This window comes from Neoarius graeffei, chromosome 19 (assembly GCF_027579695.1).
Source record: "Neoarius graeffei isolate fNeoGra1 chromosome 19, fNeoGra1.pri, whole genome shotgun sequence".
In the NCBI taxonomy this organism is placed as follows: Eukaryota; Metazoa; Chordata; class Actinopteri; order Siluriformes; family Ariidae; genus Neoarius; species Neoarius graeffei.
In genome coordinates, this window is record NC_083587.1 from 15,863,764 (window position 1) to 15,875,499 (window position 11,736).

The following is an 11,736-nucleotide window of genomic DNA, read 5'->3' on the forward strand; positions in this document are numbered from 1 at the left end:
AGTCTACGCATTTTGACTTACAGTGCTTACACAACGCCAAAGCAACAGTGCATTTTGGGGGCACTGACTATTCATGTGTACGAGGGGTTTACAAAATCAGGCACAATAAAAAAAAAAACTGAACTTAACTCACAGTATTCCAAAAAGACCTCACTAAAACGCCCTCCACTTACTCAAACTTTTTGAAGGCACTTGTCTGGTCTACAGTATGTACAGCATCTAGAAGGAGCTCGCTCTGAATGACTGAGAAAACAGTCGCAGTAAACTTAGGATCTGTAAGGTGGAGTTGAATTGTAATGAAAGATTCAAAGATTTCAGTAAAGTTCATTTATTCCCAAAACAAGCGTACTTTGTTTTTTTTTTCTTGAAACAAGATGAACCGCATTTGATAAATGTCCAAAATGTACTTACTTGTTTAAAAAAAAAAAACTTGTTTTATTTTCAAAGGTGCTCCAAATAAGACTTTTTCCAAGACATTTTGTCTATACAAGATTTTCAAGATGGACTGTCTAAAAACTAGCCTTCCTAGCTAAATGAGGTTTTGCTTGTTGGGCAATTATGTCTTATAATAAGGGTGGCGAGATGTTTTGACTTGAAAATAGACAAATAAACTTCCTAAGATTTTTATTTTTTGTAGTGTGGGAGTGTCTTCACCCACCCACGCCCCAAATGGCATAATTATTGTTTAAACTTACTGTTCGTTATTTTAATTATTTTGCTCAGATTGATCAGATATTGTGTATAATCATTTTGCCAAACTTCAAGTTTTTTTTTTTTTTTTTAATATGCTTTGGCATTGGAAAAAAGAGGGGGAAAATGTGATGATTCAGTGCGGAGCAGAACCAGGCTTCTAAATAAAGCAGCTCTCAGTAAGGAACCTGAACAATACGAGAGTTAGGAGTCAAATCAAGTTTATTTTTATAGCGCTTTTAACAATAGACACTGTCACAAAGCAGCTTTACAGAATTTTAATGGCTTTAAACATGAGCTAATTTTATCCCTAGTCTATCCCCAATGAGCAAGCCTGTGGTGACGGCAGGGGCGTATCAAGCTTTCCTAAAGTGGGGGTGTTCTGGAATGGGGAAGCCATATCATTAGAAATCGGTTTATGGCTATATACACGCCCGACGTGTACACTGTGATGTACTGTCAATGACCAATATGGAACTTTTTCATACCCATGGTCCATGGATGCAAATGAAAGGGAGGACAGCAGAAAGCCTATAAATCCAGTTGACTCCAGCCAAGTTCTGCATTTCATGCAGAGATCTATCATGTTGGGTTTTGGTGTTGTTACTGCCAGGGCTATGTAATTATTCAGTAAGTGAAGGCAAAAAGTATTGAGTGATAATTCTAGGTAACAGGATACTGTTCTATAACAGAGATGTCAGTATTGCTGCCTACACTGGTATACACTGATATAAACAAAACCAAAAACTTCACATAGCCCAAGAAGTCATACACAGTGTATAGATCATACACCATCATGCATAACAGTCTGGACTGGGATCGCTTTGTGTGAGCAGGAGGCATGGCTAATCAGTTCATGTTGGAGAAGCGCAGCATCCTGGAAGGACCTCTTTAGTATAGCATTCAAATAAGATGGAGCAGTTCCTGCTTTTAATGTCTTTAATTATTCAAACTCGTGTACAAAACTTGTTTGCATCATGCATTACATCAGGTTTAATGCATAAAATTTGAAAATGATGCAATAGACTACACATACAACAAACACTTAATGGCCAAATAACATTACTGTAGGGCGACACGGTGGTGTAGTGGTTAGCGCTGTCGCCTCACAGCAAGAAGGTCCGGGTTCGAGCCCCGTGGCCGGCGAAGGCCTTTCTGTGTGGAGTTTGCATGTTCTCCCCGTGTCCGCGTGGGTTTCCTCCGGGTGCTCCGGTTTCCCCCACAGTCCAAAGACATGCAGGTTAGGTTAACTGGTGACTCTAAATTGAGCGTAGGTGTGAATGTGAGTGTGAATGGTTGTCTGTGTCTATGTGTCAGCCCTGTGATGACCTGGCGACTTGTCCAGGGTGTACCCCGCCTTTCGCCCGTAGTCAGCTGGGATAGGCTCCAGCTTGCCTGCGACCCTGTAGAACAGGATAAAGCGGCTAGAGATAATGAGATGAGATGAACATTACTGTACAACAATTATTGAACATTCATTCGATTTGAAATGCCTTTAAATCTCAGTTGAAAAACTCTTCTAAAAAGTGATAAGCAGTTATAATGCATGAAAAGTAGACTTGGTACAAACACACACACTCATAATAAAAAACTTGCCTCAACTGACTTTACAACTAGTAACTACTACTATTTAACATCACTGTCAACAAATCCTGACAACCTTACTTTACCCTGACACACTATTTGTGTTTGAAACAACCAAATGTGTTTTTACTTTGCTCCTTATAAGAAACAAATTGTTGAGCAATCATTTGTCTGTCCAACAGGTCAAGTTTGTTCTTCTGAACATGACACACAGCTACACTATTAAGACGTGTTTGTGTCATGCTACTTCGCAGCCACGTTTTCAGCCTTCGGAGGCTACTGAAACCCCTTTCAGCTTCTGCTGATGTTACAGGAACAACAAAAAGGAGTGTCTTGACCTGGTCAAAAAGGCCACGGACCTCAGGACTCATCCCTTGAAAAATGAGCGCTACCTCACTACTGGACTGGAAAGTGTACTACGCCTTAAACATTGCCAACTGAATTCTCAGGAAGTCGGAGTTTAGTTCGGGGTACTGACTGACAACATCTGTTACCTCTCCAGTCAAGAGGACTTGTTCCACATCTCTGACTGTTTGCATACCTTCCTGCAAAAATCGTTCTTTAAATTGGACATCCACAGTATCAAGAACTTTGAAATATTCTGTTCTGTAATAATCAATTGGGGATGCATGTTTATGTGCAGAAGCAGAACCAGCGAAACGGTGAGGTGGCTTGTGGGCCCGTGGAGAGGTAATGGGAGATAGATTAAGCGTTTCACACATCTTTGTAGCATTGGTGTAAACAGTGTTAAAAAACTCTGCGTTTCTCTTATGGGCATAGGCATTTCTAACACATTCAACAGCCGAAAGCACACCATCAACTGTCTGTGTTCTGGCCTGGAAGGAAACCTTCAGCATCTCCAGTTCCTCAGTTGTCTCCAGTGCACACAACAGACCCAAGACAACATTTCCCTGAAGAAATTTTTCATGCAAACCTTGTGCCTTTACAGCTGCATCGGTCTGACATTCTCCCATCTCAGCCAGTGAATGCAAAATGCGCTCATACTGATTGAGTACAGCACGGATTGCACCAGTGCGAACTGTCCACCTTGTTGGACAAAGAGGTCTTAGCTCAGAGGTGTGACAAGGACCCTCCTCAGACTTGGCTATCCCCTTGAAAATCTCTTTCAACTTCACTGACTGACCAAACAAATTCCCCAATTCATTTACCCACTCCCAGTGTTTCCCCTAGAAAATGTTTGAAGGTGCGGTGGCAAGACCTGCGCTCAGACGTCCCACCCCAGTATGAGGATACGGGAGCATTCTGAGAAATTTTTTGACAAAACACACTCTAAAATGGTGACCCTTTGTAAGGGAATAAATGAATAAACCTAGTCTTGAAAGACTAGGTAATTAACACAAAGACTATGAGTGGCAGAATTGGTTGATATTAAAGTAGCCACAGAATACTTGCCATGGTCAGTGTGGTAAAGCCAAGGTTTGTATCTGGGCTTGTCAACCCATGTAGGGTCCCAGCCTGTGGCCCTGTGTTTGCCCTTCTTTTGGCTGCTCTCCTCTCTCTCTCTTCCCTCTCTTCACATTCTCTTTCCTGTTCTGGCAGTCTGCTTTGCTCTCCTGCTTGATTACTGCTACCTGCCTAAAATGTTCATATTTTCAAAACATTTACATGGACATTTTGAAATTAATGTGGTTTTGATCATTTCTGATCTGATACGGCATTTCGCAGATGATCTCACACACCCACTGACGTTCGGAAAAAGGGCTGTGTTTAAAAACTCGCGTCGGTGTTGTACTTTCTGCAACAGTGTATGCTCGAATTAGGGATGGACATCACATAACCAATAGCCTAGATTAATCGATCTCATCTCATCTCATTATCTCTAGCCGCGATAATTGACCATTAAGAATTTCGTTAAGAAGAATGACGTTCATGTTCATCGACAAAAATGAATAGCCTATAGGTTGTTGCGTTGTGCAAGTCTTCAAGCAATGAATTTCGCTGTCTGTCACGGACAAACATTTGGCCGTACCCTGGCTTCAGTTACCTACGAGCTTCCGTAGCGTAGGTCAATCGCTTAAAAATCAACATGAAGCAGCACGGCGAAGTGTGGCGTGGGACCATTTTTAAATGTCCAAGTTTACTGTCATCACTATAATGGAGCGTATAAATACAATTCATCCACAACAAAAATGATGTAGCCTACCATTTGAACAGCGCGCATCGGAGCCTTGTAAAATAACGGTGGTGGTTCATCTCAGTTCCAACTATCGACTCGGTGTTAGACTACGGACAAGAAGGAGCTGGAACATCTCGTAGTAAAACTAAGATAGTTAAATACAAACGTTATGGCTTTGGTTCTAAAAACACACCGAAGAGGGTCTGAAGTTTCGATATTTAGTGTATAGGCTATCAGATAGAACCTGTGGTTTGTATCCAAGGACGGCTCGCAAACCGCAAGATCTAGAGTAAAACTAAAATATCTAAAAATAATTGATTACAAAGACGTGTTTTTATTATGAAAATAAATCAAAGAGGGTCTGAAATATTGATCTTAAGAGTATTTAGGCTTATCTGTAAATGGGATGATGGCGTCGTCCGTTCACCTATATAGCCTATTAAAACACCGACGCCGGCCGCTATGGGATGCAATACGGCCGACGCCGGCCGCCATGGAATCTAATGGGATAAATTATAGCAATAATTATGATTACTTTAATATAAAGATGTTAATTATTATTCAATTATTCATCGTTAATTCTCCCGACAATCGGCGAAGAAAACGTAGCAGTTAGTTTACCTCAGGTTGGCTTGGCTACGCTGCTCCAGGCGGAACGTTGTCCAATCAGAGCCCATGGCAACCCGTGGAAACCAATCAAGTAACTGCTAGCTCGGCCAGTGGAACTGCGCTTCGCCCCAAACGCAAAGGCTGGGCAAGCAACGGATAATGTAGTCGAATACATATAGCTCCTAGGGGTATTCCTGAAGGTGCGGCGGCAAAAATCAAGGTGCGGCGGCCCGCCGCAGCCAATTGTACATAGCGGAAACACAGCACTCCAGTGAGTAGTGGACAAAACGTGTGGCAGTACAGGCCTGCTGTGTGATTAGATTGACACAGTGAGCTGCGCAATGTACGTAATGGGCCAGAGGTTGTTGCTGTTTGATAATGGCTTGGGTCCCATTATACCTCCCTGCCATGTTGGCAGCCCCATCATAGGCTTGACCCCGCAACCCACTCATCGGCAAATTTAGACGCTGCAGTACATCCAACACAATCCTGGCCAAATTTTCTCCAGTCGTTGAGGAAACTTCATACAGACCGATGAATTCCTCATGAACTACAAGGGCATGATCAACATACCTCAGGCAAAATGCCTCTTGCTCTTTTCCCGACACATCTCGTGTGCCATCCATCATTACTGCATACTGCAGATGTGGAAGAGCTCTGATGTCATCGGCTATTCCCCTGAGGATTGAGCAGCTGAACAGCTGGAGTAGTTCGTTCTGGATAAGGGGAGATGTATAGACATTCTTTCTACTCCTCAACCACTTGGCAAGGCAGGGATCATCCTCTGCCTTGTACTTGAGGAGCTGGTCAAAATTCCCTTCACCACCATCATGTCCTCGAAGAGTCAGACCCTGTCTTGCTAACATCTGTAACCCTCCAATGATTTTCAGGAGACATGCCCTTGCTTCCTCCTGCTGTTGAGCAGCCACACTGTATAACTGAGACTTAACTGAGTTGTCTTCATACAAATGAGATGTCATTGCTGTTCTGTGACATTCCGATGTTTCGTGTAACCGGAATCTTTCAAGGGCTTTTCTCCAGTTTTTGAAGCCAGTCATGATAAAGGCCAGCTCTGAGCTCTTGGCCAGTGGTGACGTGTCTGAATTAAATGCTTTATTGCAATAAAAGCAGAGTACCCCTTCAACACAAGGATTTACATGAAGCCATGGAAATTTTTTGTACCAATTTATTTGGAAGGTAAGTGTGAATTTAGGAAGTGACTGCTTGACAATGAATTTCGGATCTGGTTGGTTAGGTTTATTGAACACTTGGGTAATTTGTATAGCAGCAGCACAATTATTTGCACCCTGATTTTCATGAGCATCCTCATCCTGGCCTTCTCCTTCCTCTCGTCTGCCTTCTCCTTCTGCCTCCTCCATACTGCTGTCCTCACTCCTGGCCCCATCTTTCTCATATTTATCCTCCTCATTAAAACATCTTAAATTAAAATGTGGAATTTTGATTTTTACTCCCTGTCCACTGTAGCCTGGCCTTAGCCATCCTTAACCTTCCACTCAATTATCATTTGCCTACACATCTTGATATTTTTGAGCAAGGCCTCATTGGTTTTGTGAAAACCTGATACCCATTACACATGACACATCAATCATCAAGCACAACAGAAATGTGCTGTTGGTGTAGATTTGAGTGCGTTCTGTCAACGTTTGATAATCACACGAGTCGACACGAGTCACATTAGCATAGCTAATATTGCCTCTCTCTCTCTAGCCGGCTAGTATGCTACTAACATTAAGCATTTCAATCAATACTGGCTTAAATAAAACTGGTGCACCACGGATCCTCGATCTTGAAATGAGTGCAGTGGTTGAGTGATTGAGCAGTAGGCTACTCAAAGTAGTGGCACGTTTGCAAGCCTGTAGGTGCAGGGGTAATATAGGCCCAATCCCAATTCTAATTTCTACCCCTCCCCCTTCCCCTCCCCCTTCCCCTTGGCCCTTCCCCTTGAAACTGAGCTACAAGGGATGGGGCTTGAAATTCAACCCCTACGTATTGGGATAGCCCTTCAACGATCGCATACGTCATCGCGTACCTCCGTCAGCGTTTACGTTAGCAAAACGCGACCAAATGCGTCATTGGCTGCGACCAGCCGCTACAGTCAGAGGCAGAACCAGAAATCTCTGCTGGCAGGGTGTGATTTGTTAACTAACACCACTGAATGGGATATCTTTGGCGCTTCGTGCACCACATCCGACAGAATGAGGTGTCAGAACACTCATGTAAACAATAAAAGCGAGAATAACAGAACAAAACGTACGCAGTCAAGCAACCGAAAACAATACTCACTCCCAAAGCTTTTTAGCAGCAGCTTGGATTTCAGAAATCGCTGCTCATTCTCAGCTCGAAAGCGACTCAAGCGGCGTGTTTCCTCTGGATAACAACTTAAAACACGTAAATAATGGAGAAAATACATTTATGACAATCTTTCGCCGCGGGAACCGCCATCTTTCTGAAATCCGCATGAAATCTCACTGAAATCCGCATGGCATTGTGGGAAATCACTCAAACCCCTTCGTTCGGAGTCTGCTCCAGGAAAATCTCCGTTTGGAGGGGTACAGAAGCCCTACCCCTTCCCCTACCCCTCCGCGTTAACTGGGATTGGGATACCCCTACCCCTTCACATGAACGCGCAAAATGGAGGGGAAGGGCCAAGGGGTTGGTCCAAGGGGTGAAATGGGATTCGGCCATAGTCAACTTACTTGGGTCTTCTTGAAAAAGGAGTCAATTGTCCCCTGCCTTTTCCTTTTCTGCATCCTTGTCAATATTGCACAACAAAAGAGGACAGCATTAATAGTCCTATGGAAATTAACACAATCTTTCAGGGCATGGCACCTGGGACAACTGTTTGAACGATGGCATCGCAAGCGCTTTGAGAAGGGTTTGTCTGCAGAGCCGCAGAGCCAGGCACAGTAAGCACAGCATGCGACGTCAAACCTGGAACGGTGAATCAGGAGCGGTAAAACTGGTGTTGGCTCTGCAGACAGATACTGTATTATTGAGCGATTTCGGCACGCTACGCAAACTGGCTATTATATTCACGCAACTGGTGATTGGTTGGGTGAGAAAAACTGTTTTGAGTCCGTTGCGTGGCTGTTTTTTGTCTAACGTTATGGCAATAGTTTACTTCCTTGTTACACATTTTATAGTAGCTGTATAATTTTCATAATGATGTCATTTTAATCTGACAAAAGTGCGGGGGATAAAATTGTGTTTCAACAAAAGTGGGGGGGATGAAACGTACGCATCCCCCGCGGGTGATACGCCCCTGGGTGACGGTGGCAAAGAAAAACTCCCTCAGATGACATGAGGAAGAAACCTCGAGAGGAACCAGACTCAAAAGGGAACTCATCCTCATTTGGGTGATAACAGATAACATGATTATAATATTTTAACAGTTTTAACATGACGTAAGTTTTGTTGAAGTTCTAAATTGTTCATTGATGGAAACTTGAGTGCAAAACTGTTCATGACAACTGCAGTCCTAAAGTTAGCAAGTCAACTGTAGTTCTCAGACATAAATGTATCACTGTAAGCATCCAGAGCCTCTTCCAAGTGCGACTTTCGACTGTCCCTATGGGGCCGTCCTCCACAGGAGTGACGTGATGAGACTCCAGCCAGACATAGGGTATCAGGATGGATCAGGCAGGTCCGAGGAGCAGAAGAGGTCAGCATCTCGATCTCAGGATTGACATGTAACTCAGATGGACAGACGGGGGTGGGGGGGGGGACACAGGTTGTTAGGTATGCCCAATGTCACTATGAGTAGGAACAGTATACATTTTGCACTGAGTGCAAGCAGGGACTCCGGCAAGATTAACTATGACAGCACAACTAAAAGGGGAGAGCCAGAAGGTAACACAGACATGAAGGAGCCCCAGGACATAGAGCAGCAGCCACTACACCGTCAACAAACTTGAGTAAGCGAGTGAGAGTGGGGGGATGACATCATCCATACATCCCAGTTTACCAAAGACTCTATGTCTGAGGATCCTCCAGATCTACTCCTTTACCTCAAACACTATTAACAAAAGGCTTGACTAAACAGATTTTGTTTTCAGCCTAGACTTAAATACTGAGACTGTGTCTGATTCCCGAACACTACTTGGAACTGGCTGTTCCATAACTGTGGGGCTTTGTAAGAAAAGGCTTCGCCCCCTGATATAGCTTTCACTACATGAGGTACCAACAGATAGCCTGCACCTTTTGATCCAAGTAGGCGTGGCGGGTCATAAAGGACCAGAAGTTCGCTCAGGTACTGTGGTGCGAGACCATTCAGTGCTTTAAAGGTCAATAGTAGTATTTTATAATCTATATGAAATTTGATTGGGAGCCAATGCAGTGTGGATAAGACAGGCGTGATGTGGTCATATCTTCTAGTTCTAGTAAGGACTCTTGCTGCTGCATTTTAAACTAATTGGAGCTTGTTTATGCACTTATTGGAACATCCAGACAGTAAGGCATTACAATAATCCAACCTGGAGGTAACGAAAGCATGAACTAGTTTTTCCATGTCATGCAATGACATTAAATTTCTTATCTTCGCAATATTTCTGAGATGAAAGAAAGCTATCCGGGTAATGTTATCAATGTGAGTTTCGAATGAAAGACTGGGGTCAATAATCACTCCAAGGTCTTTTACTGCTGCACGTGAAGAAACAGAAAGGCCATCCAGAGTTACTGTGTAATCAGAAAACTTACTTCTAGCTGCATGTGGTCCTAGTACAAGTACTTCAGTCTTGTCAGAGTTAAGCAGAAGGAAGTTAACAAACATCCAGTGTGTAATGTTCTTGACACATTTCTCAATTCTATTAAGCTGGTGTCTCATCTGGTTTTGCAGAAACATACAACTGTGTGCCATCAGCATAACAGTGGAAACTAATACCATGCTTATGAACAGTGCTGTGCAAGTTCACACTTTTTTTGAACTAGTTCAAGTTCAGTTCAAACATGTTAAAAGTGAACTGGTCACGTTCATAGTTCACAGTTTTAATTCTGAACAAGTTCAAAGTTCAGTTCATTTTACTTTTAGGCGGGATATGAAAATAAAGACGAAAATCATATGCTACATTCTAGCTCGAAACTACTCACATATTATAGATATTATATTCTATCACACAAAACGGAAGTTATTGTACATACTATATATGGAAAAAGGACAAAATATTTTGATTTCTTCACTGACTCAACCACTGCTACCAAAACGTTACACGTGACTTCAAACAAATGCTTTCAGTTTCAACTAACAGTAACTTCTAATAAACTAGTCTGATGAACGAGGATTTCTCAACTTTGCTTAGTGGTTGTAAATCTTCCACAATGTAGTCAATAATCAGTTTATCTACCTGCTGCTGGGAGACAGTGGTACTCTTGAAGGCTGCAGGCAGTGTGACTTGGATTTTGGGATTTTGGCAGGGGATCTTCTTGCCCTTTCCCTTCTGATCCTCGAGGACTTGCATATATGCTTTGAAACTGGACAGATGCTTCAACTCAATGTGTTGTTTCAAATTTGAGAACGATGTTGTCGATGTTCTTACTTGTTTTTTTCAGGAAAGGTGGACAGAGCTTACACAGAAAGGTAAGGTTTTTACCGTCTGAGTCTTTGTGTGAAATTGTGTAAAATTGCTGTAAATAACCATGAGGAGAATCCGTCTCATCTGTGTTCTCCGTGCAGCTACTTGAACTTTCACTGGCCATGTTGCTGTGAGTGTGCGCCGGCTGTGGTGTGCGCGCTGTCTGCTGCCTGTAGCTAGGGAATGCTGGGTTACGCCTACTCTGCTCTGCTGCATCATGGGTAACGTAGTATGGAGCCAAATCATAGAGCCATCCACTATCTCCGGCTTCACACTACGTTATCCATGATGCATTGCACACACGCGGCACCTCAGGGCAGTGAGTGACAACAACATCAGACTGACAGTGAAGTAGTAGAACGTAAAATATCTTGCAAGTAGACGTGCCACTCGATTCATCAGGTTTCATGTTTCATTTATCTTCATGTTTGTCGTTCATGTCGCATAATTTGAACGAATTCACGTTCAAGTTCTTTCATTACAAAGTTGTTGCGTTCAGTTCAAAGTTCATGGAAAAACGAGCGTGTTCAATGAACGCGTTCTTTTGAACGCGTTCATGCACAACACTACTTATGAATAATATCACCCAAAGGTAACATATATACAGAAAAAAAAAATCATCACATCAATGTTTTTGATTTAAAAACAAGAATACTGCAAATTTCAAATGAAAACCAGGAAGCGATGTTGATATGAAACAAATCTCCATCTTGACGAGCGGAAAGTCCTGCTATGATGCCTCAAAATAAGTAAATATGGTTTGTACCCTGCATATTTTCACAATGAGCAGGATTTTCGCCTCACATGTCCAGCTTCCCCAGTATGTTCCTGGGTCTGTGTGGAATTTCACATGTTCTCCTGGTATTGGGTTTCCTCCAGGTTCTCTAGTTTCCTCCCACAAACGTGTGTGTGTGTGTGTGTGTGTGTGTCAAATTCTCTTGTTTTGTTCCCAGGATAGGCTCTGGATCAGCGGTGATCATGATCAAGATGAATGAAAATGAAATCCTTACCCGCAGAAAGTTTGAGAAGCTCCGGCTGATATCTCACCTGATATTCATTAAACTACACAGCAATGTATGCGTATTGAGATTTTTGTTTTTTTGCCTTATATAGACTCAGTTGCAAATT